This window comes from Bombus terrestris, chromosome 14 (genome assembly GCF_910591885.1).
Source record: "Bombus terrestris chromosome 14, iyBomTerr1.2, whole genome shotgun sequence".
Taxonomy (NCBI): Eukaryota; Metazoa; Arthropoda; class Insecta; order Hymenoptera; family Apidae; genus Bombus; species Bombus terrestris.
In genome coordinates, this window is record NC_063282.1 from 1,003,564 (window position 1) to 1,017,656 (window position 14,093).

General features: G+C 47.0%; 1 protein-coding gene across 17 annotated transcripts in view; it reads left to right on the forward strand.

The window, feature by feature from the left end:
* The first annotated feature begins 184 nt into the window (after positions 1 to 184).
* The window catches only part of LOC100645846 (ephrin type-B receptor 1-B), a 93,375-nt gene continuing 79,466 nt past the window's right edge, over positions 185 to 14,093 (forward strand). For 10 of the 17 annotated variants that reach the window (XM_048411737.1, XM_048411735.1, XM_048411741.1 and 7 more), the window contains exon 1: positions 187 to 1,568. The gene's annotated coding sequence lies outside the window, so the exon portion shown is untranslated. Of the gene's footprint in view, positions 1,569 to 14,093 lie in introns of all 17 variants that reach the window. The other 7 variants (XM_048411731.1, XM_048411732.1, XM_048411734.1 and 4 more) reach the window with 6 other exon arrangements.

Here is a 14,093-nt window from a genome sequence, read left to right on the forward strand (position 1 = left end):
TCGTTCGACGTAATTGATCCAAGAATTTGCACGTAATCAGGTAAAAATTTGTAAATAATCAAGCATCGTGTTTCGTTTATAAGAATAGATGATTTATTTTACCGAAAGCTCCGAAAGCATGAATATAGTTTCTATACGAATAAAGATAATTATATCATTTTTTACGATTTTGAAATCGTATAGGTTGGCAAGGATAGAAGATGTACGGCTTCTGTGTACGATGGGAGAGAAGCCCGATTTCCAAGTTGTCGAAGAAAGGAAGAAACAAAGGGACAAAGGTGTGCGAAGTAAATTTTAAACGATATTTCGTGGCGGTCGTCGTCAACCAAAGTCACCAGGAATTCAAGTGCGGAACTTTGCGGATGTGTATGAGAACGCCCGCTGTCATATCGCCGGCACGATTGCGCATGCGCGTGGCTTACACTTGACGGGCTCAAAAAATCAATGACCCCGCTCAGTCGTGGCTCCGTTTACATCTTTCTGCGAACGAGCTAAGAAGATCGGGAATAAAATCAGAAATCGGTTCGAGGAAACGCGCTGAACGTCGATGATCGGAGAATCTAGCGGGCAATCGTGGCGAAAATTTCTGGCAGGAGTGGGAAAGAAGCGATGGAGGAAAATGGACGGTAAGGGTGCAGCCCCGGTGGCGGCGCTGGTGTATACCGGCCGAATAGCGGTTCGGTGAAACCAGCCGAGCGACCTCGTCTCGTTTCGGCTCGCCGCGTTAGTTCGTGTTCTCTCGCAGCACACGACGGACGTATACTATTCCGCGACGGGTCTCGTGTTCTCTGCTCAAAGGAGAAAAAAAAGCTAAACTGTTATACGCTACCGAATCAGCGTGGAACACGTAATTCAGTGATTTACGTGTAAACGAAAAAACTGTGTCGCAAGTTAAGAAAGAGAGCGGAACGTGTGTCTCGCGAGAACGACACACGAGGTCGTAAGTGCTTCGACCGGCGATAAAGTTTCGTTGTGACTTGTGTAAGAAAAGAAAAAAAAAGAGAAAAGTGGTGAACAAAAGGAATGTGCGAATATATATCGTTCGCGTCGTGTATAACAGTACCAGGCACGGTTTAACGGCGAGAAAAAGTCCGGTAATCGGATCGATTTTAGGTAGAACGCGGTTCGGTGAATTGTCAGGGGAGAGTATATACCTCTACCATCGTAGCCGTCGTCGCGGTGCACCGTCCATCCACCTTTCGCGTTGCCGCGAGTGCACGGGATAAAATGGCGCTTGCTTTCGTCCGTATACCTCTATCGACCATGACAAACGATTTAACGACGGAATCGCGTCGACGCCAGTCACGACGTTTTTGAGCAGCCGAACGTTTCGCGGCATTGCTTCCCCTCTTCGCCCCACCCTCTTGTCCCGTTTCGATCGTTTTAACGTCTTTTTCTCTACGAATCGAAGCGCTAACGTCACCGTCAGCCACGGGATCGCGATTCGAGGAAGACGACAATTTACAACGAAGGAAGAAACAATCTCGTACACCCGCGGCGTTCTTCGACTGGAATTTTGAAAACAACAAGCTTCGAGCTGCAGAGCGACGCTCCTCGTTCGTGTTACGGTAAGTAAAAACAAGGCTTCGCATTAATTTACAAAATCCTCGCCGTCCGTTGTAAACACATCGATACATAAACACGTAATAGCGTTATATGTATATTTCGAAATCGAAAGCAGCTTATCCCCGGAGTAGAAGATAAGTTTACAATCTAGCGGCGAGCTGCAATTCGTGTCGCGATAAATCCCGCTTCGACGCTACTCAACGCCGAGAGAAATGTTCGTTTTCCGTTTGTTATCCGCCACTTACGACACCAGATATTAACGATCGCAGTGAAAGGCATTGATTCGTTGAACCTCAGAATGCTGTGTCAGCAGCGTAGATTCCATTCGAACAGGTTTGCCATTTGATTCGCGTTACCTTCCCCGACGCAAGAAATAGCAGACAACGAGACCGATCTACAATAGCGATCCAAGTCCGGTTACGAGGAGAGAATTCTTTTTTTTCCCCTTGAAACCTTAATTTTTGGAGGTTTTTTCGGCAGAAGGTGCACAACGTGTATTAACGATTCCATAATTATGCAAATAAATGTTGAAAGGGTTTTGGGGGTCGCGGAGCCTATTTGAAAGTCTGAGTGACACGCACGCACATACGAAGCTAGCTAATGTGTACATAGGTAACGCGTGTGTGCACAGTCGACTGAGTACACACGCGCTTTCGCACGCGCCTAAACGTGCCAAACGCGGTTCGCTCGTACGCGCGGGCAACATACATGTACTACTCGGAAAATGACAGGCCATCGGTGAGCCGGTATGTTTGAGCTCGCCTCCTCGTGCAAATATTTTGCGCGGGCAAACATTGGTCATGACGGATCATGCGCCCTCCTAGAAGGTAGACGGGAAGAAGGTGCTTTGCGTCCACTAAACAACGGGATATCGTGCCGGCTTTTGCGTAATGTCACGGACAAAGAGCCACCGATGGGTCACACTAGAGATCCAAGAATCGTAAATTACCGCGTTAACATAGACGAGAAGTCAAGATATAGATCTTTTTAATACATCTTTTACAGTATCGATGCCATCTTGTCGTAAGTTTAGCTGTTTCAGATTACTAAAAAGATAAATTCACGTTACCGGAAGATCTCTCGATCGAGCTATCGCAACGGAACTTTTACGAGCGTAGCTGTTCGATTTTGTATATGTCTAATCAGATTTTGTCGCGTTCCATTTTACACGTCGTGCCACTGTAAGCATTGAAAAATTGTAAAGTGGTTTCCCATATACGTGCATGAGAAGCGGTTACATCGTAGAATTTTGGCGAGATTTCAGTCGTAAAATAAGGTTCGGGTTAGAAAGTTGACACCAGCGTGGTTAGGTAGAATGGTAACTTTTACGATAGGTAGTTTCATGGAAATTCCAGCAACCCCTACTGTGTTGTCTACCTGTTGGCACAAGTAACGCTCGTGGTTTGCAAAAGCAGGGAAGGAAACCCGTAGATTTAGTCCGTCAAGCTGTGAGACGCGATGAGATCGTAGAAATGCTGGTTTTCGTTGGATGCCGAGTGTAGACTGGCGTTGCGTCTAATCTAGGCGAGCGTACGAACAGTCTATCTAAGAGTTGCAGGCGAACAATTAGCGTTCATCGATGCGCTTAGTCGGGACAGTTGTACGTCGGAGCGCGGTTCATTTGCATAATCTCGCGTTGCAGTTGCGCGAGTACAGTGGATGGTTGTTAAGGCGTGTGTAACTCAACACCATGATCGATAACCGTTGCTTGTTTTCAGCTTAATTTCATTTTCTGGTATATAACCGCGTGCCGGAGACATTCGTGGCAATTAGCCTCAATTTCGAGTTCCGTCTGAAAGCCGCTAATTCGTGGTATAACGTTTCTTGCCCTCGGTACCGGCGCGCGGCGTCCTTCTTTTCTTTCGCGCTTCCACCACGTGAGAACGGATTCTCGATGTTTGTCTTCACGCTCGTGGCACCATCCGCTCGTCAGATCTGCCCGATAATCGTCGAACCGTTAGACGAAAACGATCGTGTGCCAAGAACCGGCGAATGTGGCGAACGAGAGGGGCCGGTACGTAAAGAATCTTCTCTCGGTTTCGCTCGCGTAGCTCGTACGTGTACAACACATGTAAAGTTGAACGATGTCGAGAGAAGCAATCTCGTGCCGGTATCGAGGATTGGAGCGATTAATTATGATTACTGGTATTATTATTAGAGGCGTGCGTAGCGGCGGTTATCAGGACGAGCGAGTCTGTACGCTCGTCGAGAACCCGTCGTTAGATATGCCGCGCGACACCGCGATCTAGACACCGTAGCGTTCCACTGCGCACACCAGTGCGTAATTGCATTGTGAAAGTATTACAAAGCGATTCTCGTCGGCTCTGTGGAAACGCGTCGTCGCTCGATCGAGCGGCCTGCCTGCCGCGCCACACACCTCTGGAAATAGTGAAAGTAGTGCAACTACCTGGCTCGTCCTTTGAAAACCACTTGCGCCTATGTACCTTTGCTCATATACGCGCTCGGTTTTTTGTCCCAATATATCGAGTTACGTTTCCCATAGGAATCGAACTCGACTCTTTCCTCCGTTACGTTCGATCCTTCGGTAGAAACCGCGTCGTTGAACTTACTCGCTGCCCTCGGAAATTCCGAAATTAAAACGAATGGTATATTATATACGATGATTATATACGTAGTTACACGTATGGATAGCGTGGCCGCAATCCGTAAGCCAAAGTGTGCAGCCAGGATGTGAAATTTTGGGTCGGGCAAGTGGGTGCCGACTGGCGACAGGCCGATTCGAATCTCGGTTTACGTTTGCAACAAGGGTGACAGGTCTTCCTGCTCCTGCGCTAATCTCGCCGCTCATCTAGGATCTAGAGTTACCTGGTTGTATAGTTTGCCGCATCGGCTATGCACGCTCATCGTCCACGGCTACTACTATATATATCGCGTTATTCGCAAGGTCACATTTTCACATCTGTTTCGTAGCAGTGGATGGCCGATAATCTATCGCGAGTACGATATCGTATCTATATTTAAAGCTTCGGGCAAAATCGATTTCGCAAGCGGAGCTCCTTTCGTTAAACTTGACACAGCGATATTTTTCGTAACAAATTACAAGTTACTCGCCACACGTGTAACTTTGCTACCGGAATCGTTAATGAGTCCGCTGATTTCCATACTTTCGAACGTTCGAATTGATTCCTCGCGCAGACGGTGGAATTAATAATAGCGTGCGTTGAATTAATAAACCGCTTGATTAAGCTCCAGCCACGAGACGCGGACTTTCATTTGCCGCGACCAACGTATTAGTCACGATGCTATCTCGAAATCGGTATAATACCGTTCGGAATTCTTACGAATGGCATAAGAAAAGTACTTCCTTGGAAGATGGTACCTCGCCTCGCGTATCAAATTTCACTCGCGCAATATCCAGATAAATACACCGCGGGCTCGCTCGGCGTTATTAATTTCGCAATAAAAACTAAAGTACCAGGAGGACACGGTCTTGCGCAATTTCATTTACATAGGATTTTTATTTCAGTGTCCGGCGGGGACGCTGCGTAAATTTTTATACGCGCTTCAGCCGTTCCTTTGGCCGGGCTGCGTAAGAAAATCATCGAAATTACCCGAAAGAAATTGACTGCACGAGAGTCGTGTTGAACCGCGATCAACCATAACCGGCAACACCTGTGTCATAACGATAATGATAATTAGCAACGCTTTAGTACGTACGTAGTTGCGAAACGTTTCTCGAATATCGCGACGCTGGAGGGTGAACGGTCTTCCGACCTACTTATCTATCAGACATTTTAGCAAGAATAAAACTTATCGACCGTTTAAACTTAGAGACACCGAGACAACCGAGCTAGAATCGTTGCAAATTTATGACGGGCTTATCGAAAGAATTTATCGTTAATCGTTATTGCTGAAACGTTCAAAGTCGTTTTGATCGATAAGTAGATGACGCTACTTTTGCCCCAGTTACACGACGTTTCTGCCAAAGGGAAAAACTTATCGCGTTCACAGCTTTGCATAAATTACCACGTAGATTCTTGCACGAAGCTTTGAGAAATTTATCACCATGTTATCGTTATCACGGTGATTCGTTTCTTTCCCCATTTTTATCGATAAGTAGATTTTAATCGGCGATTTTCATCGTTGGCTGATCGCGTTCGTCACCACGTCCGGCTTAACGTTTAACGTTTAACGTTTAACCACCTCGCGAAAGGCACCCTTAGTAGGGGAGAGAGAGTTTTCTCGGCTCATGAATTTTTCCGCGCCACGGTAAACTACGACGATTCATTGTGTCCGGACACGTGGTCGTGCAATCTAGCTTAACGATAGACCACGTGTTCCCTTTTAATAGGCGATGGCCGAACCGATCGAGAACGTCGCTCGGATGTCGGATTACCGACGATCGTTTTTCCTTCGAAAGGGACGGTCTTGCGATAAATCCGGTTAAATCGTTTCGTTTGAATCTTCGATGGCAGGCAGCATTATTATTGGAACGCGGCTTGGCAGAAGGGAAACACGACTGGTCTTTAAAAGACGGTGTTGCGTGCCATGAAAAAGTGAACAGCCGAGTGGAAGGATCGGTTTCTTACCACTCGCTGTTACCATTTCCCTTTATTACACCGTCGGCCAGTTTATAATCGAATCTCTTTGCGTTAATTGCGAATCGATTTGCCCAGATTACGCCCGGAAAACACGCAGCTCGAAGGAATTTACGCGCGATGCGTTGAACTAGTTTTCTTTCTTTTTCTTTCGCAACTAGTTGCACCCGATCCGAGATCCAGCTGCTAATTCGGAATTTAAAGTATAATGTTCGCGATGTTCATTGTTTCGGGTGGCTGGCTTAGCGCACACGTCGGCGAATTGCCAGAACAATAGCAGTAATTACCAGGATTTCGGTGGAGCTCGATTATGCTCCGGTACAGAGGCGAGTCGCTCGATGAATTTAAGTTTATTTTCTCGTTGACAGGCGAGCGTGAATGGAGATTCGCCTTATATTCGCTGCTCGAGTTTCATGGGAATCTGGCCAATGGCGTGCCCCTTTCCTCCTACCTTTCTTGCACACACTGTGCAGTTAGCGATGTACATATGGCTGCGTTTTTTTCGTTTTCATTCGAGGGACCATTTTTTTGGGAAGTGGGCGTACCTCTTTCCGGTTTTTGGGCCATTGTGTTCCGCCCTGTCTGATTCTTCTTCTTCTTCTTCTTCTTCTTCTCCTTCTCATTCTGCTTCATCGTCGCCGTCTTTTACTGCTACTTCTTCTTCTTCTTCTTCATCTTCTTCTTCTTCTTCTTCTTCTTCTTCTGCTTCTTCTTCTTGTACTCGGCAAGAATGTACTCGAACTGGTATGCGTGGATGCATGTGTGTCGGAACACGGCTGCAAGTACTTGCACGCAACGCGTGCATACTTGCTGGCACGCGTGTCTACAAATACACAGGCCGTGTGGTAAGTTTGTTTCTTTGCAAATCGCGGTACCGCGGCGAAGACAAATTCGCGTTGAAGAATTCGCTCGGCCGGGGCTCTATGCTCGTTACTTGTAATAATTAATAATTAACACGTTGGCGGTGCAGAACGGCGTTTTAAGGTCACGAAGCTGCAGTGCAGGGGACCATTAGAGACGGATAAAAGCGGAGGACATCGTTTTGTTCGTCACCTGGGAGAGACACTCTAGCCCGAGATACGTTGAAGATTCGTCGACGACAAAACGTAGCTGGTCGGCCAATTTCATTCGAAAAAGCCGTAAAGTACAGGTTAGGTTGGTCCGGTGGAAAAGAAAGGCTCGCTGGCATTGTGGCTCGAGACAAAGGGACATTTTTTTGTGCACGATCAAAGGAACGACGAAAGAGAGAGGGAGAAAGAGAGAGACCCTTTTACGCGGTCTGTATCGAGCGAGTTCTCGACTTGGCTTCGACACGCTCGAATTAATGATTTCCTCATCCGTGAGCATTACTTTTTCCCCCCGTTCCATTCCAGCTCGCTTCGACAACCGAATCAGCCTAATTATTTTTCCGTGCTTTCGAGCACTCCGTACTCGTCCGATACGTTCACCCGCCTGCTCCGCCTGACAGCCTTTCTAACCTCGCATGGAAACGTCCGCGGACCACGAAGATTCGTCAAAGTGGACGTAAATGCTGTCTCCCGTAGTGGATATCCTCGAGATACGTTGGATCGTTTGGACGAGTTGAACGACTGCGTATCCGCGAAGGTGCGCGATAAGGAAACGCGTTTTCACGTAGGCTTTTGCGGGAGAGAACGGCGGTTGCGAAGGCAGACGGAACGAACCGTTAGAACTGGTGCTCCTCTCTGCTTCTTCTCTTTCCGAGCTCGCGAACGGTTATCTCACGGAGAGGATCGAAAGATTCGGGTCGAGGTTAATCTCTATCGCGTCGTCCGAGGCACCTGCGATTAATTTCTTACCTTTTCCTCCAATTCAGCGATACCTTTCTTTTGTTTTTTCCTTTTGTCGACCGACGGCCGACTTAATTTTTGCGGAATATTTTAATAGGATCGTCGACGACGTTTACTTTAGCCGTTTACTCGATTTCGATCGGTTCGCCGTCAAGATAAACGATCGTATCCGCGCATCCGTCCTTCACCGACTACTTTATTTGCACTTGGCTAACAACGACCGATCGGTTGGCTTTCCAATTTCCGTCTTTTTTCGCGGTAACTCGTCAGACCGTGAATAAGGGAAATTTGAAAATTCACGGATCGAACGGCACGTTAATCGAAACCGGCGCGGCGGTATCGCTACAAGAGCCGAGCCGAGCTCGGCTCGTTCATCGTGTTTGCTCTCGGGATCTTTGATCGTTGCCCGTTCCTCTCCTCCCGTGCTTCTCGCCGGATTCGCCAAGAACAGTTTCGGAAAAATCGAAAGGTAGCTCGCTCCCTCTTTCTTTTATTCTGCCTCGTAAGCTCGCCGGATCTTCCCGAATCTTCGAATAAATATTTGACGTGTGAACAGCTGCCACGAAACTACGAAACGCCTATGTATGTTCGTGACACGTCGCCCAACTCCCGCTTGCGTGCCTTTTTCTTCTTTTTTTTTCCTTTTTATTCCCTTTTCTTCCTCCTTCGAGCGTCGATCCAAGGAAACGAGATTAACGAGCAGCCGATACCAGTTCGATTCCGCGGCTCGATTTACGAGTCGCCCTCCTAACTATTGTTCCCGCGAAACAGTAGCCAAATTAATTTCTTCGGCGCACGCGATCATTCGTACCGTGAAAACCGAATATACACGAAGAACCGGCCAAGCAATTTGCGGCCATGGTTTAGCGCGCAGCTGACGACTGTAACGACGACGCCGAATGAATCGCCGATACATATATATGTATATATATGTATATCGTTTATGCTCGTTAAAGGAGCGCCAACTTGTACAACTCGAGGATTCAGCCGGCCGACTCGACAGAAATTTTACGGTATTTAACGAATTACGATAGCCGTTTCATACGCACTGTCGCGTGAGAAACGAACGATATTGTACAAACAACCTCGACGAATCCTCCCTTCTTTGCGAACCGTTGCGTTCGTATTTTGCGGAAATGCCTGCTACGATCGTTCCGTGGCCAAACTACCTACAGCGTACATAGGCGCGCGTGTGTGTGCTTAGGCATTTTCCAAGCAGCTTTCTTTCGGGCATTGTACGAGCGAACGTTGCTGCGGGACACCTGGGGTCTCCGAGCGATTTTCTCCAATTCACACCCCTGGTTGACCGATAGATTTAAAGCCGGTTGAAAATACAGGCAGAGTCGAAACCTCCGTGTGCTGCTTCCACAAGCTAATTTGTACGGACGAGGCTGATCCTATTGTGCAGGAATTTTACGCGCTCGAAAATTCTCTCTCTCTCTCTGCTTCCGTGTATCTACGTTTCTTTGTCTTGCATTCGGTTAACTCGATACAAAGGCGCAAGAGTCGGTGCGCGTAAACTAATTCACGCGTCGTTTTAACGATCGTTATCGGCGATTGCTCATTTCGCTGTTCTTAGAAGCGGTGATTCAATATTGTACTCTGCCGGCAGATAGCGTGTTAATAATACCGAGAAACGCTATTACAGGACAGTCAGTTTTTTATCTATATTCATTATCAACGTCACGTGACATAAGGAGCGAAAGAATCTCGTGGAGCTCAATCGCATTCACCGGGATCAATCCCATATTCCGTTCGGTCTTTGTCTCCGTTTTTCTTTTTTCCATTCCCGAAGCGCTGCATAGAAGTGGGTTAAGTCAATGTTCAAAAGAAGACGATTTAAGAAGGTCTATTACGGCGGGTTCTTCGGCTGTTCAAACTTCTCCCTCCCCCTTCAATCCCGCCACCGCACTCCAGTTGGCTGATAAGATCCGATGTGCCTCCGATGATCGCGATATCATCCTCTTCTTCGCGATTCCGAAAGGTTAATCATTTCGAACATGCCCGAGCAAGATGAAAGTTTCCCTACTTTGTTGTACAGTTTCAAACTATTTACGCATGCAGCAAGCTCGCCGTCTAACGGGATGCGCGATTAACCTATTTGTTCGTAATTACCGGTAGCCAAGATTTTATAACGAAATCAACTAGCGTGCGTTCGTTAGACCGTGATTTGTACCTTCTTTTTCTTTTTCTTTCCTTTACGAAATTCATGGCATGACGTAAATGTCAAAGAATGATATCGACGCTAGGATTTGTGAGAGTCGCAATAAAAATAGGAATGTTCGTCTATAAATTACGCCTTGTAAATTATTCCATCAAACGTAACAGGTAGATGATCGAACCGTCGTTGTATAGGCACCCTGCCGACCACGGGGATTAGGACACTTACGATGTTCGGCGTAAATCGAAGGCATTCGGCTAATTTTATTTCTCTTAGTCTTAACACTATTCACGAACTTGCGCGTTTTATCGTGTCATAAAATACCGAACGAAGCAAAGTTTGTTAGAATTGTTCGATAAACGTATCCGCTGGTATCTATCGATTCGGCTCTCGAAAGAGAAAATGCAAAGTACACTCCGCTTAAACGTATGACAACGTGTCTTTGTGTTTATCGAGACGCGTCCTCCATCGAGGGGATAAAATATTTTTTTTTCCAACGGGGATGGACGAAATAAAATAAAAGTACGAGCGAGTCGGAACGGGAGCTCGGGTGCCCGGGAGCAACGGGTCTCCGGGAAGATTGAGAAATCAGGATCGTGCATACGAGAATGTGTGCCGCATGCGTGTATTCCCCCCTTCTGGTTCTTCTTCTCGTTCACTGACAGGATATATACAGAGGGCACGTCTACCTTCCTATCAGGCGGCTACATTAGCCTTTGTAGATAGCGCTAAGTGCCCCTGGATATTTCCAGGCCTGCCAATGCCAGCGGATCAACCGGATATCACCGGAGTGGTACGTGCAAGCGGTTCCTCGTCACGAGTCGACCGGTAATAACCGCTGCCCCTGAAACAACTTCTTTTTAGAAAGCTCGAGTTACTCGGACACGAATCGTGTCACGAGGAGACTCGAGAAATTCCATTTAAAAGGCGCTCTTCTCGCCATCCCCGTGTTTCATCCCATCCATCCGCGGAATAACAAAGTAAATTTAACGATCGCGTCGCGCGAAAATAAAGGCCCGGAGGGATTGGAATTTCGTTCGTGGTGGGTGTGGCGTCGTGCGTGATTTTATTAGAAAATGGAGCGGTCGTGTACGGAACACGAAGCAAAGACGGAGATGCGATTAAACGAGTGTAAAAAATGTAGAGATTTAAAGGGAATGGCAAGATCGATGGAGGAGGAAGCAGCTCGTAGTCGAAATGGGAGTATCGAGATAGCAGAGACGTCTACGAGGTTTTATCCGACGATAAAACGGTTAAGCGGTAAGATATTGGCGCGTCGATTATCCCTCTCGCGAACCTACTAATTATCCTGTTCGGGAAAACGAAAAACATATGGTGTAGCCCGAATAGACATAATTTTTCTCGATTTCCAATTAGACACGCGACTCGTTGGATGTCAGCGGGACGATAAAGCGCGATAAAACCGATCAGAGGGTTAATGGCTATCGCGGAGTTGGCAAGGAGATGTTTAGCCAGGACGCGCCTACCTACTTCTTGCTTCTTACAATGTGTACGAGGATGCGGGAACTCGGATGGCTGTCGGGACGTGCGAAGTAATAATTTGTACGCGTATCGTAGCCGGTAAAACGAGTGGAACCTAATAGAGGTAATGACAATGTCGTGCATAGAGAAATATACGTGTCACGCGTTAGGCTGTAATTTCGTATGTAAAGCAGCACCATTGTAACCGGTGTCCCCGTAGTTACGTGTCTACAGACCCTCTTCCTGTCCCGAGGCGACCGCGATTGTACGACGCCCTGTACGCGATAATGTGTAGCGTCGTCGCGGCCGACCGATCGGCTCCTCGCGTCTTTTTAAACCTGGCGAACGAGGGGCTGGCCCTGCGGTTCGGACCACGTTATGTGGAACAACGTACTCTTCTTTCACGAGTAGTACCGTGTTTCGAACCTTTAGAAACGATCGGCGCGCGTCCCGCTCGCCTTAACGAGCGTTAACGCCGACCAAGAAAAAGTCTACACCGTGACGACCGTCCGTCTAAGTAGTCGATAAGAGAACTCTCACGCGACCGTGAGACACTTTGAATGGTAAAAAATTTCGTCCTATTAAAGGACGCGCATACATTACCGCGAACGACGTGTTTTTCTTTTTTGCGCGTCGAGTCGCGTTATCCGTCCTTTCGGATAAACGATAATTCGATATAGCGAGCTACTCGGTTCGGTTCGGTTCGGTTCGGTTTGGTTCGAGCGGAGATAACACGCCGAGTCTATAGGCGAAACAGAGGAACGATCGAATAGAAAACAGAACGTACGTTTCACGAGACCGTTGTTTGTCGAAAAATTATTGAATTATACGTAAATGTGGAGATACCCTCGGTTGAATAAATAATGAAACCGGTTCCCGCCGGGGTGATATTTTTCTGCTTCTGAAACTGGTCCATGGTTATTCGCGATATTTATGTAACTGGCGCCTGCCGAGACACCCCATTGCCCTAATGTTACCGGATAAACCAACAAACATGCAAATATTATTTTACGCGTGTCCACGCGCATATAGAGTGGATTGCCCCGGAAATTCTCCAAACATTTCGCTTCGATTCTGCCATTGTCGCGGGAAAATTGGGATATCGGGCGGGGGTTGTCGTTTAAATAAATAAACCTAAAAGCAAGTTTCCAATGCACAAACGGCATTCGTTTTAACGAGCGTGCTTCCGTCTGTTCGCTCCTCTCTCTCTCTCTCTCTCTCTCTCTTCTTCCCTTTCTCCTTTCCTCTCTGTGAACACGCGCAAAATTCCACGCGCGCCGAGGATTGTGTAAGCGGTTGCTCGCTCGCTTCGTATCGTTACGCGGAAAATCCCGCGAATTCCCGGGAAAAGCTTCGCCAGACGTTTGTCCTTACTTTCTCGTGGCTATTTTCACCCGTGATACATACACAGCGTTCCGCTGTACGACGCTTGCCGTAAAAAGCTTCTTCAAGTTTCGTTCGCCGCTACCATGAGATTATCGGCGGTCTATTTGATCAAATTTGGTCGAGCGAATGTGAAAATACAATGGCAAATTCCAAGATAGATTTTCAAGATCTGCGCATTGTCAGTTTCAATTCGAGTTTTACCAATATATTTACGACAGTAGCGTTTCGTTAGAGCGTCGAGGAAATTTTTACGACGTTTCGTGCGAAACACGTTCTGTAGACTCCCACTTAACGGGGATCAGATTATGGGGACCGAACGTGTCCGTAGGTAGACGAATGATCGATCTGAAAATAAAAGAAAACGATATACGTGTAGTTAATATGTATAGCAATTATTATCTAATTGGATGAAAAAGAAGGATCCTGGAACGATATCCGGTGACGATAATTTTTCTGCCAGTCAACCGGATAACCGAGAGTATAATGTAATATATTAGAAAAGTGTTTCCACGTTCAAGCGTTCGGAAACTTTACGATCGATCGTATGGTACTCTTTCGGTAGACGAACGGATAACGTCAGCTTCGATATTTAGGTGGCACGGCATTTCTCCAATTAATCCTCTTAAAATAAGATGGTAGTTTGTTGGAAATAATCTGTAACTATTCATAATGAATTTATGGTACCAATTAGGAAGTGAGGTTGGAGTCGCACGGTATAAGTCCGTTTTATGTCACGCCGGCGCAATAATTCTGGCATCTATTATTAGAACGTGTCGTAAAGGGGTACGCGCTGGGCCAGCTTGCCGGATCTTCTTTCTTTTTTTCGAATCGAAATAAACGCGGCAGTAAAGGGCCGAATAAATAAATAAAACGCCCACCTTTAGCCAGTCAGTGCATCGAGATTTCGGATAGCGCGCGTCGACGCCAAAGCTCGCGGAACATTTACAACGAAAACAAACGGCGGGTGGTGCGCGTGGAGAAAAATCGAGGAGGGTACGACTCGTAAAAGTCTCGGTGAAGTCGTAAAAACTGCACCCGACCGGCGCTGAAGCCGTAACGCGATGCAACGACGAGTTACGAGTTACGACTTCGACGATATCCGCGGCCTTTCCGACCAGTTTCGTCTTCACT